General features: G+C 40.4%; 1 pseudogene; it reads right to left on the bottom strand.

The window, feature by feature from the left end:
• Positions 1 to 2230: 2230 nt before the first annotated feature.
• LOC148189257 (general transcription factor II-I repeat domain-containing protein 2B-like) lies at positions 2231 to 3483 on the bottom strand (annotated as a pseudogene).
• Positions 3484 to 14205: the final 10722 nt, after the last annotated feature.

The raw sequence follows: 14205 nt of genomic DNA, 5'->3' as shown, positions 1-14205 counted from the left end.
TATCTGCAACTAAACTGGTGAGCAATTGTATTCACACAACTTTCAAATAATATGATTGTGATGTTACATCATTATTACTATGTTTGAGTCTGTCAGATGAAGACTATATTATTCTTCATCTGACTGATTAAAAAACAGAATAAAGCCTGTAAAGGTTAAAGAACAAGATAAAAATGTTACACCTAATGACATGGACCAAATGAAAAAGAGGGAGGCCACATGGTCTGTCACGTTCATTTGCATCCAGGGTCTGTTCTTTCCAACACATGCTTATCTCCGATCATCACATAAAGCCACTTTGTCAGTGGACTTCCATGTCTACATATAAAGGTCCACTGAGGTGAAGCAGTTTAACTATTTAAAATATCAGCACTGTTCATTGTAGACTGACTGCATTTCTCATCTTCCTTACATGTCAATACAAGGCCAACATGACTGAGCAGTGCTGGAAGCTGGCCAGTGAAGAGGAGAGACAACCTTTGGTTATAGTACAGGTTTTGCTAATTTTATTGTGTTAGTTTTCTAGCCTGGTAAGACCATTCTGATGGAGTGAGCTTAACACTTTGTTTCACTCTGTATCAGCCTGGACTTTCTAATGCCCAAAACACTTTGCAGAAATTACAATATGTTTTGGGACAATCAGAAATTGTCGAATACCGTAAAAATCCAGACCCACAACCCACCTTATATCTGTGCAATTAACTGATGATGGGGCTGTAAAGAAATGCTGCTAAATGCTGCACCTGCTGCGTCAGCATGATGTGTGGACAGTGGGCATCAGTTGAGAATGTGGGCTGACCGAACCTGTTGGGTTCCGCATAATTCGTCTGCTTTCCAGCACTGTCTGGTTGAAACGCTGCCAGTAATAAGGTTATATAAGGAGTGCAAGGGTGGCTCTAGGCTTGGCAGGAGGGGCGGTGGATGGATCCAACAAACCCGGACTTTCATGTGGGATTCCCTTGCTCACTTCCTGTCTGAATGTGATGTTTTTTTCTGTACACATTTCCAAGCGCTCTATTTGCCTAAACCTAACCATCCGTGCTTTTGTTGACATCCCAGCGTTTGTTGCCATGTGCTGTTGTTGCCTAAATGTAACCACGTCCTGCCTAATCCCACCATGTGCTTGTTTCAACATCATGATAGCTGCACCCCAGAACGTCAAAAGCTGATGCAGAGGGATACCTAGAGCATAATATATAAAGGTGGAAACCTACTGCAAAGTGGTTGTATGTGATGACTTGAGATGAGACCTTATTTGTGGGTGACAACATAGGGAACCAGTCAGGGACTGCATTGTAGTTACTGTCATAACCATTACCATTAGTAGCGTAAATACAGCAGTAAGTGAAAATTTGGCACAAAAAGAGTCATTAACAATTAAACAAGAATAGGAGTATGCACTAGTATACTCAGTGGAAAAGTCACTTCTGACTGGATTTGGTAAAAACATGATATACTAACTATATCTGTTGGTGATGAAGAAGATGTTTCCCGGTAGTAAGAATAAGAAGTGGTGCGAATATTACTGGCAACTCCGGTGCGTCACAAAAACTTCATGGGGATTGGTGTCGAGGAAGTACAGATAACAAACAGATGGTAAATATGAATAAAATTGTATTTTTTAGATCTACTGTTATTGTCTAATGTAACAACTGTTTATGTAGTTAGAGCAGGGGTGGGAATTATTTTTTCCATGGGGCCACATAAGAAACAGAAAATATTGTGGAGGGCCGCGCCAAAAGGCTGAACTCAATTCTGCATAATATTAATTGTATTTCTTTATAAAAAGCAGTAAATAGTATTGTTTTGACAAGCTGGCAAGAGTATATGATAAAGTTAAGCAATGAAAAAGTGAGGTTGCCTTACAAAAAAATGTAATTTATTCACTCAAATTTCTCAAAACAATGGTAGACAAAATGTTAACATTTTTTACTATTTGTGACTCATATTAGTAAACATTTTCAGTCACATTCACTCCAAAACACATTTTGAGTTTCATATACTGTTGGAAAGTTGTGTAAAGGTTCTGAGCATTTTATAGACATCACAATATTGTCTTTGTGCGCCAAACATTAAGCAAGATACAACATATTGAACTGTCACTGAACTGTGATTTTGAGAAAAAGGCTTCCAGATAAAGTGTCCCAGTTCACTGCTATCTGGTGCCTTAACATGCCTACATTTGTGGTATAACTACCTCATTTGGTGTTTTTAAGTTCTTTTTTCTTGTTCAGTGAGAGAAATCTAATCTCTGCTGGGCTTTAACGAGTGCATCAAAGTCAGGTTGAATGTCTGAAGTGGAGATGCGAAGCACAGCTGACAGATGATCATCAGTGAGAGAGGATCTATACCTGGATTTTGCAAACTTCGTCATTGAAAATGTTTGTTCACAAATGTAGGTAGAGCCAAAGAGAACAAACATCTTCTGAGCATGTCTCCTAATGTTTGGAAAGTTCTCCTCCTTGAGAGAAGAGTAGAAATCCAGCAGAGATCCTGACTTAAAGTGCTCTGCCAGTCCTACATCAGACTGCAGGTCAATGAGTTCCAGCTGAACATCACTGGGTGCATCATCCACACTGCAGGTAAAGGGAGAGGAAATCATGTGCATTTTATCCTCCATTGTTCTGAGATCCTCAAATTGCCTTGAAAACTCACCATGCAATGCTCCTAACATGGATGAGTACCTGCAGAGGTTATCAGCTGATGGTGTGACTTCTTTCAGGGTTTGCATGTGAGTGAGAGTGTTGCTCAGCAGTTGTCTTGAAAGAAACTGTATCTTTCTCATGAAAGCCTTCACCAGGCTGTGCATTTCATGAACAAAAAGGCCATCAGTGTAGTCACATCAACACCAAATGCAAAATCTGCCATCCAGTCCTCATCTGAAAGCTCTGGGATGTCTTTGCCTTTCGTTTCACAAAACTCTCGAATTTGTTCTTTCAGGTCCCAGACTCTTTTTAGCACTTTGCCCAGGCTGAGCCATCTGGCAGAAGTGTGGTAGCCAATGTCACTATGTTCACTTTCATGCTCCTCCAGAAGTGTTACAAACTGTCTGTGTTTCAGTGCCTGCACCCTGATGAAGTTTACTATTTTGGTAACAACATCAATAACATGGTTCATTTTTAGCACTGATTTGCACAACACATGTTGGTTTATAATACAATGTAAAAATACCAATTTCTGATCTGGGTCAATTTCAGTCATTTTATTCTGCATATGTTTTAAAAGTCGGACATTTTTTCCTGTAAGATTTGGTCCCATTTCAGTCCCAACGTGTCCATACACGCATTTACCTCCATGAAGAGATCGCTCCCTGTCATCGTCCCTTTTAACGACCGCATTGCTGCCAGCTCCTCCGTAATCTTGAAGTCCGGCGTTATCCCACGGACAAATACTAGTAGCTGGGCTGTGACATCACAGCTCTCGTCCAAAGCCAAGGAGAAAAGGTCAAAACTTGGCACTTCACGTTGCAGCTGTAGCTCCAGATTCCCCGCAATGTCCTCGATCCTTCTCGTCACGGTTCGCCTGGACAGCGGGACTTGCTCAAATGCTGCTTTTTTTTCAGGGCATATTAGTGCTGCAGAGTCTACCAAGCACTCTTTCACAAACTCCCCCTCCAAGAATGGCTTGCTGTCTTTGGCTATTTTGTGGGATATCACAAAGCTGGTCTTGGTTGCTGCATCCCTGGATGTATGAAGTTTGGTAAAAAAGCCTTGCTGTGTTTGCAGCTTAGCTAGCAAAGCTTCCGATGTTCACGCTCTTTCAGCATCAGTCAAGTTTTTATATTTCTCCGCATGTTTCGTCTGGTAATGCTGACTCAAATTGTAGTCCTTAAACACGGCGGTCTGCTCCCTGCAAACTAAACACACAGCTTTACCTCCAACTTCAGTAAATAAATACTTAGCCATCCAATTTTTGTTGCATCTACCTTTCTTTTTTTAGCCTGAGCGGACATTTTTGAGGGCTAAAGTCATCTTGTGATAACATTCAATCACACGCATGTCTTGATATACGTATTACGTCATTATGTATGTGAATAAACAAAAAAACAACAACTTCAGAATAAAAGCAGTGCAGCTTTAGTCCATGAATGAGGTGAAATTAGAAAGTATGTTTATTTTGTAATTTCCAATTAACCTTACACGGGCGGTCAGAGTCAACCAAAGGTATGTGGCCCGGGCCGTACAATGCCCAGGTCTGTCATACGGGCCAGTCAGGGTTATCCGGCGGGCCGGAAGTGGCCCGTGGGGCGGATGATGCCCAGGTCTGAGTTAGAGGCTAGTACTAAGATCAGGATTGGCTGAGTTTGTCAGAGTGAGTACTAGATTACTGAAAGTGTTTGGGGTGGCAGAGTGTCCAGACCGATCCAGAGAGAAACACAATGTTGAGCTTATGTTATCAGGATGGTCTTACCAGGCTATTAAATCCCATGACCCACAACACTGAAAGGTATTCACTTATCAACAAGCCCTTTTTCCTCAGATTCTGTGAAGAATTTCCTGTTTGGAATTGCAGATGTCATCAACAAGCCAAGCCAGAAAAACCCTTCAATCACAGCTGATATATCAGCAAGCACAAACTGTCACTTTTAGTGTTATCAGGGAAATACAGCAGTGCATAATTCATACCCAAACATGCAGGCTTATAAGGAGAGAAGGAAATAAACAGCGACAGCAAAAGATCCCACAGAATGTTAGCAGACACAAGCGCACACACACACACACACACACACACATACACACACACTTTCAGGCACAGATATGCTAAACATATACCAGTCCAAAGACAGATGCATGCAGATACAGACATAGAAGAGTTTACAGTGAGTCAGCTTTGTGCCATAGAGAAATTCTTCATTGCACTGTATGATTCTGAAGAGCTCAAGTCTGCTAATTAGAGCAACTGTTTCTGGTCTCCTGCTGCTGCAGAGGTTTCACCAGAGGAACAATGTTGACTAATGGAGACAAACACTGTGTCTGCATCTGCCTCCTGTTGAGGACAACTCAAATTTAAACTTACTCCCCTGGGATCACTGACAGTGCTCTTCTTTCACTTAAGAATTTCTTATGAAACAAGTGCCTTACAACAGACTGCAGGCCATAGATGTAGTTAAGGCCATGACCCTCCAAGCTGATAGTCAGCTGTTGGTCATGGTATGGCTTTCGGTTAGCATCCATCGTCATAGTCCTACACCGTGATCTGTAGACAACTTTTTTTCAACTGATTCTACATGTCAAATCGCTGTTGGTGATGGCAGAGCCTGTAGGAAAATGAAATCACTTTGACTGGCCGTTCAGCCCAGCACACAAGAAGAGGGATAGAAGGGAGGAATGTAACAAAGGGTTAAAGTCAAGATGAGTAGGAAAAAACTTTACAATATTAACTTTTAGATTATTCTTAAGCTATTGAGCTTTTTAGCAGAAACGTTTCCTGATGGTTTGTGTTGTTCGTAAAAATCCATTGTGATTTTAGATTGTGTTATTTATGTGCTAACTGGCTAACTAGCACCATGGCGGTCTTCTGGTTTACCATTTTGAATGACAATTACAGACGAATGCTGCCATGGGGGGATTTTTCCTCTCATACAGGCACAGGAGGTACGTGCTGGTTTGGTGTTTATGTGCAACTTTTTGACTGAGACACTGCAACATGAAGCAATGTGTCAGGGGGCTTTTGTTTTAGGTAGATTGCTGATGTCGGTTTGTGGTGTCTGGGCCTTTAGATGTCAACTGGCCAACTTGTGTCATTTTTATTGATATATTTATATTATAAACAGTATATATTTATTGTGTGTATTGCCTCAACCGCAATTCCTTGGCTCCTTTATGGTATGGGTCAGAATGGTGTAAATTATACCTTCAAGTCACCAAGGCCTTAATGGCAGCTGACTTTACTATGATGTGAATTTTTGGACCCAATGAAACTACTGTCATTGTTATGTACTGTGAGAACCCTGCCCTCTTGTGGCTTTTGTGAGTAATTCATCGTTGTCTTTCTTTAATTTCTGCTGTTGTTTCTATTGATTGTTTAAATCATGTGACTTAGATAGGCGATAGTTCAGTCATTCCAATCAGGAAATCCAGTTCTTTTCTATTCCATTTGTTGTTGTGTCCAGGAAAGCAAGTCAAGTCAAGTCAATTTTATTTATGGAGCCCATTATCACAAAACATGGTTTGCCTCAGAGGGTTTTACAGGGTATGACATCCCTCTGCCCTTAGACCCTCACATCACCCAAGGAAAGGGGTGAGGGGGAGAGAGGGGGAGAGAGGCACAGCAATAATGGAAACAGACGCATGTCATATGACAATAATGATAGGAGTGAAATTATCGAATGCACTCTATGATGATATTGTGAGTGCTGATAAGAGTGTCATGCATATATTGATAGGGAGGTGTCCAAAGGCATGATCACGGCATTGGCGTAACCAGGACCAAGACCACGATCAGGGTGAGCGGGGGGTACAGTATCAGTGCAGCCACAGTACGAGCACAACCAAAGGCAGGGTCACAGCGCCAGCACAGATATCACCACGATCAGGCACAGCCAGGGTTGCGGCCAGGATCCAGAAAAGCAAGGGGAGGAAACAAGGGAGCAGGAATGCTCCGGAGAAGCAACGGGATTAGCGTGGTGCAGTTCAACAGATCCAAGGTGGTGAGCAGTAAAAAGGATAAGCACTCAATGAGGATCCTAGAGTCACTGATCAGCAATTCCGACTTAAATATGAATGCCAGAGAGCAGTAATAGAAAAGAAAGAAAGAGAGAGGAAGCAGAGCCAGAGTGGCAGATCTGAACGGACTCAAAACCACCCCCGCCGGATTGGGCCAAAAGCTCTGCCACCTCCCCCTCCTCCCTGTCACACGGACGGGGATTTGAACTGAGCACAAGACACTTGTGCTCCAGGAATATACACACTAACAAAACTAGGGTCACTAATCAGCTATTATGGCTTAAATATAAAGGTCAGAGAGCAGTGGGACTAACACTGCTCTCTGACCTTTATATTTAACCCATAGAAAGTTCCCCAGCAGGTTAAACCTATGTCAGCCTAACTATGGGCTGGTCTGGGCAACCTGAGCCAGCCCTAATTATAAACTTTATCAAAGAGGAAGGTCTTCAGTCTACCCTTAAAAGTTGAAACAGTGTCTGCCTCCCTAACCAAAACTGGAAGATGGTTCCATAAGAGAGGAGCCTGGTAGCTGAAGGCTCTGGTTCCTATCTGCATTTGGAAACACTGGGAACCACAAGTAATCCTGCATTTTCAGAGCACAGTGATTTTGTAGTTGTGATTTTGTTTTGATTTTTTCAGAGCTTTGTAAGTAAGGAGGAGGATTTTAAATTCAGTCCTGGATTTTACAGGGAGCCAGTGCAACAAAGCTAAAACAGGAGAAATATGGTCCCTTTTCTTGCTTCCTGTTAGAACTCTAGCAGCAGCGTTCTGCACCAGTTGGAGAGACCTAAGTGATTTCTTGGGGCAACCGAATAAAAGGGAATTACAGTAATCCAGCCTAAAGGTGACAAATGCATGTACTAATTTTTCAGCATCTGTCTGGGATAGGATATGTCTAATTTTTGCGATGTTACGCAAGTGAAAGAAAGCTGTCCTTGAAGTTTGTTTTATATGGGAGGCAAAAGATAAATCTTGATCAAATAAAACTCAGAGGTTCCTTACAGATGTGCTAGAGGCCAAGGTAATGCCATCTAGAGAAATTACATTGTTTCTCTAGATGACAAAGAGAGTTTCATTGGTGTTTGGGGCCAAGAGCAATAACTTCAGTTTTGTCTGAATTCAATATCAAGAAATGACGGCTCATCCAGGCTTTTATGTCCTTAAGACATGTTTGAAGTCTAGATAGCTGATCAGTTTCATCTGTTTTCATAAATAGACACAACTGCATATCGTCAGCACAACAATGACAATTTATAGTGTTTTCTAATAATGTTGCCTTGAGGAAGCATATTTAAAGTAAAAAGGGATTGGTCTAAGCACAGAACCTTGTGGCACTCTGAAGCAGACTGTAGTATGCGTGGAGGATTGATCATTGATGTGAACAAATTGGGAACGATCTGATAAGTAAGATTTAAACCAGGTTAGTGCTGTTCCTTGAAGGCCAATTAACTGTTCTATTCTGTGCAGCAAGATATGATGCTCAATGATGTCATAAGCAAAGGGTTAAAACAGAGACCAGACCTGAATCAGAAGCAATCAATAAGTTGTTGTTAACTTTTACTAGTGCCGTCTCTGTACTATGATGAAGTCTGAAGCCTGACTGAAAGTCCTCGAATAAACTATTATCTTGGAGAAAGTCACAGAGTTGATGAGCAACCACTCTCTCAAGGATTTTAGAAATAAAAGGGAGATTAGATATCGGTCTATAGTTAGCTAAAATCTCAGGATCGAGAGTGGGCTTCTTTAGAAAAGGTTTAATAACAGCTACTTTAAAGGACTGTGGTACATAGCCCGTTAATAAAGATGCATTGATTATATCTAATAAAGAATTGTCTAATAAGGGTAGAGCTTCCTTAAGTAGCTTAGTTGGGATGGGATCTAGCAGGCATGTTGATGGCTTAGATGCAGAAATCAGAGTAGAGAGTCCGCGAAGGTCAATGGGGGAAAAACGGTTCAAATAAATTCCAGGCCTTGCTGCCATATCCAAGCTACCTGAGTCTGGGATCAGGTCAGTTAAGGGCAAGAGGTGATGAATTCTATCTTGAATAATTATAATTTCATCATTAAAGAAACTCATAAAGTCATCACTGCTTAGGGCCGAAGGAATACAAGGCTAGAGAGGTGTGACTCTGAGTCAGCTTGGCTACAGTATTAAAAAAAAACCTGGGATTGGTTTTATTTTCCTCAATTAATGATGAGTAATAGTTTGCTCTGGCATGGTGGAGGGCTTTCTTATACATTTTAAGACTATCCAGCCAGACTGAACGGGACTCTCCAAGGTTGGTTAAACGCCAATTTCTTTCAAATTTTTGCGGTGTTAGTTTCAGTTTGCAGATCTGGGGGTTAAACCATGGGGCTAATTTTCTTTGTTTCAAGCACTGCTTGTAAGTTCAATTTACATTCTATATTTTATTGATATGTCATGTAAGATAATTTGGTTTACACGTGAATGCTGCTGAAGTTAAGGTAGCTATGAGTAGCTACGACATTTTCTGTTGTGACAGCTTTATGATAGTTTTCTTGCTACATGTGTAAGCAGTCATTTTCTGCTGGTGAATTTTATGTACATCATTTTCAAGATATTTACAAGTTATGTACAGCATATAGTGCATCATTTGACTGTGGTATGTTTGTATTATAATGACTTGGGGGTCGTTTGCATTATTTTATGTCTGTGCATATATTTTGTAATTTAAACAGCATGCACTAATTGGTGCTATTTTTCTGTATTATTTCAGTTTTACAACAAGCCCTTTTGTGAGAATAACGACAGCAGTAAAGAGCATTCAACTTTACTCCAGCCTCTGACTTTCTCTTGAAGCTTGGTAGCTATCTGTCAATTTAGTTACAGACACACACATTGAGGACAGAATAGTCATAGTTATGCCAGACAAAGAGAGAGAGGAGAGCTGGTATCAGGGTGAGGCTGACCCGACTTGGACTGGGAGCTGTTCCTCTACCAAGCCTTCTTCTGTCTAATGTCCACTCGCAGGAGAATAAAGTGGATGAAATGAAATTAAATCTCATTCAGTAACAGTTTTTCAACACTATGGCCCCTTCTGCTGAAGCACGACTTTTCTACTTATCATCATCTGGGAAAAGCTGGGTGGTGCTTGGACTGAATGCAGTAGACCAGAAAAGGTTCTCCGCCGACAGTATACGCTAACAAGCCAGTCAGACCATAAGAGAAACGAAACTGAAAGTGTGGATGAAAAGAGGGAGGAGAGCTGTTACTGTATCATGGTGAGGCTGGCCTGACTTGGAGCGGGAGCTATTCCTCTACCAAGCTGAGCCATACGGACTTAAGACTAATGCAAGTTCAAAAAATGCACTGCAGGAATTGAACAATGCCATCAGCAGCAACATCACCAAGCAACCTGATGGAATCTTCATAGTAGCTGCTGATTTTAATTGACTTATCCTTCAACTCCAAAGATGTAGCAGGATAAGGATAAGGATAGGAGAAACTTATTTCCTAACTACATTTAGTAAAAATTCCATCTTATCTTAGGATAGGAATTTAGCTATCACACAACCATCCTAGTTTAGGAATTTTCCAAGTTAGGAATCAAGTTAGTCATAAGTCATAACAATTAGCTGGATAATATGTTGAATAGCTGAGATAAACCTGAGATGAAATGTTCATATTGTCCATTTCCACAGAGTCTATAGGGAGACAAACATACATCTGTTATCACACACCTAAACACATTGCCTAATTGGATGCACTCTTCACTCTACTGAAAGCTCATTCGGAGCAAGTGGCATCCTCCAGGCCGAAAATGAGCCCAACATGTAAGTGCCAAAACCTGCAGTTCCTCTTATGTCCACCGGAGACTGGCTCCAAAATCGAGTTAATCCCATTGACTGTAAATAAAGAGGACATAAACATGACAGCTCCCCCCAAATGAGGTTATTCAATCTGGATCGCCCCCTGGTGTCTGACTGCAGTACAGGTCCTAAGACCTGCCCCTCCATGTTAGTGAATGGTCATAGGCTGAATTAAAACCTCAAAGTACACGCCAAATAAATTTTTCCCAAAAATGGTCTCTGTCACTGAAGGTAGTTCTCATCAGCCTGTTTGTTTTCATGATAAATTTGGTTTTAATGAGTTATTAAATTATACAAAAGGGGGCTTTTCCGCGATGATTGACAGCTGTGACAGCCAATCCGTGCGCTCATATTCAATGGCGCTGCTCACGACTGGTTGGACGTGTGTTTGGGTGGGAACTTCCCAACGCGGATATCGTTACTGCACAGATGCAGGGCTCCCAGTGACATCAACCTCGCAGGATGGCAACGCTCATATCCTCACTTCAGCATAGCAGGAGTAAATGGGGGCGCGTCGTCCATCTTTATTTACAGTCTTTGGTCAATACTCTCCGACCCCCCCATGTTAAAATGTCCAACTTTACAGCAGAAATAAACATTACATGTTTGCGGCATGGTACAAAAAAACAAACTCTGGTGTCTATAGCTCAATTTAATATTCATTACAACTGTATCGAGGTGAATTGTTATTTAACTCGCCTGTTTATATTTTATCAAGGTTTGAAGTTACACATAATTAAGGGCGAGGCTGGCTGAGTGACAGGCTGTCTGCCCACAGTGGTGATGGCTTCTCAGTTAGATCCACCCCTCGCTCCTCCACTGCTCCACCCTCTCACCCGACTTCCAGCTCTTAGAAAACAAGATGGTCAAAGCTGCACCATCAAGGTGTCAAGATGTAAGTTCACAGACCAATGGATGATGTCACAGTAGCTATGTCAATTATTTATACAGAAGATTATGACACACAAATCAAAAACCAGACAGTGAGTGATTAATAACTACGCCAGATGGGGAACTGTGGTTTGTTCAACTTTTCCCACAGATCTGCTATTGATCATTTCCTCCTCAGCCCCAATCAATACCATCGGTCTGGATAAACAGGAGAAAAACTGTGTGTAAGTGCTTGCTACTTGTGTATTTATGTAAGTATGGAAAGCAAAGGGGCATATTTGCTTGCTTGTGTCTGAGCCCATCAATAGCGTTGTGTATGATGCTTGTATACGTGTGCATGTACCCTGCTAGAGGCATAAACAGTTATGTGTTTGTTCATGTTCGTGTACTGTATGTGAGTGTGTTTATGAGCACAATGTGCTGCAGCGGCTGAACAAGGCAATAACAGTGACCAATGCCCTCATTTTGTTATGAATGAATGAGAAAAAAGCATTAAGCCACACACATACACAGAGCTCAGAAATGTCTGAGGAGGGAAAAGTGATAAGACGTGTAAGACCATCTGGCAGAAACTAAAATAGTGCTGGAGTGCGCATCAGAGTAACTACGCCCTGTCTGCATGTAACGCATTTTTAAATTTTCCTCAGTGTCAGTCTTTGCTTCCTCTCGTCTTCGTTTCAGCTTTATTTATTCTCTTACCCACCCTTTCTTCTTCTTCTTTCATTTCCTGTCTCTGTCTCTCACACAAACAGCATACTCCAGCAGCTTCTGCAGGAGCAGCAGTTCATTCAGTAATTACAACATGTACAGGATACAAACGAACACACATACACACACAGAGAGCAGTAACGTCACTCTCAGCATGCTCCAGGGAATTCTGTTGTCATGGTGACCTGGTCATATACTCTTGGTAAGTGTAGCAGTGTGGCTGGAGTTTCATAGGCACATTATAGCTTGTGTCAGGAGGATGTCTATACATGTGTGTGTTTGTGTACTGCAATACAGTGGGCTTATACAAGAAGTAAACATATATATGTGTGTTCAGTGTGTGTGTTTCCCAGTTGTGTCCAGCTATTTTTGACATGTTGTCATGCATACAATAACAAAGACAACAACATGTGTAAATTTGTGCAAATACAGGTATTATGTTATTTTCTCTTATTTTATATCCAGGATTTGTTCTTATTTCGTTGGTACCCATTGATTTTTGGGAATCATTATTGTACTTTCTACTGTGGGAATCATTATTGTACTTTCTACTCCACCGATAAGTACTTTACATATTAAAATCTTTGCACACAAACAATATTAAAATATATATATATATATATATATATATATATATATATATATATATATATATATAAATATTAATATAAGTGCAACAGAAACAATTAGTCTTTTAATTAGAAAATTAATCTATTTTTATAATCGCATAATTTTTTAATGCTAAAACATTTCATGGTGTCAGCTTCTCATATATATACGTATGTGTGTATGAAGACTTGCTGCTTTTTTAAAAAATGATTTTCATCATTTTGATGTATTAAATTCATTTAAACTTTTTTAAATTAAGAGTTTTACTTTAAATACTTCAATACATATCCCTGATGTACTCACATGCATACAGTAATATTTTTTAGTCCGCTACTTGTACTTCGGTTTGGTAAAGGATCTGAATACTAAACATAATAATGTTTTTGTTAATGCTGGGTTTCTACATTTATTTACCAGTAGGCCTATGTCAGTTTCACTGCTGCAATAGTTCTTACAAACTGTTTTGTTTGCTTCTCTCTAGTCTTGAGCATGTACTGAAGTGTTTGCATACAGCAACAGACCTGCCCTGACATAATGTAAGAGCAGGTTTGTTGCCATATGCCGTATGCCATATGCCATATGCACAGGTAAACAATATGTAAGTTACATATTGTTTAGGAAGCGTTCCCTGTGCTGACAGGTGACTTTGATCAGTGGGATTATTCATTGAGCACACCTGGTCAGAGCAGATTTGGATGGTTAAAAGCATTTGGTGCATTTGGAGTTGACTTCTCATATATTTTCATTTACCAGAAAATGAAGATAAAATATAAGAGACATTTAGGGGAATGTTGCTGCCTGAGGCCCAATGTTATGCTGATGATTCGGCCTGTTTAATCAATTCCTGGTTACATAGGAACATGTTTGAGATTGTGTTGATGCAGGTCAGGGCTAACTGAAAAAAATCTGACCTGATGATATCACTAAATGAAATGTTAGGAGATCACCATTACTGATACAATCCATCTCGAGGATGATGAATTTTTTCTACCAGATTTAATGAAAATCCATTCAACAGTCCAATAGTTGTCAAGATATTTCAATGAAATTTACAAAGAAAGAAAGACAAATTTCAACTCATGATAGTGCTAGAGAAAGTCAGAGGATCACTAGAGTAGTCTGAATGCATCCTCTGAGCTCCATGACTGTCTGTAAGGCAAGACACATTTTTTTATGTAGCACATTTCAGCATCGAGGGAATTCAAAGTGCTCTACATAGAACATCAAAAACACTAAGAGTTAAAAAGTTGGTGCCTATCCATGAAGTAGTCAAGATGTTTTACAGAATACTTGAAACCCGCTTTCTATGCTGGAGGAAAAATAGGGGATCAAAGTTGTCTGAATTTATACTCAAGGCCTTACATATCTCTAGCAAATGTCATGTAAAGCTGTCTAATATTTTGAAACACAAATGTCAACCTGCTGGTGGCTTTCACATAAAAGATCTGGGATCACCAGAAGTCACTAGAATTCTGTCATGTCAAGGAAATTGTGTTGTTTT

The sequence above is a fragment of the Plectropomus leopardus genome, chromosome 7, assembly GCF_026936395.1.
Source record: "Plectropomus leopardus strain MGB_pleo_1.0 chromosome 7, ASM2693639v1, whole genome shotgun sequence".
Lineage (NCBI taxonomy): Eukaryota > Metazoa > Chordata > Actinopteri > Perciformes > Serranidae > Plectropomus > Plectropomus leopardus.
Note: the sequence above shows the minus strand (reverse complement) of the source record. Positions and strands in the feature narration are given on the sequence as shown.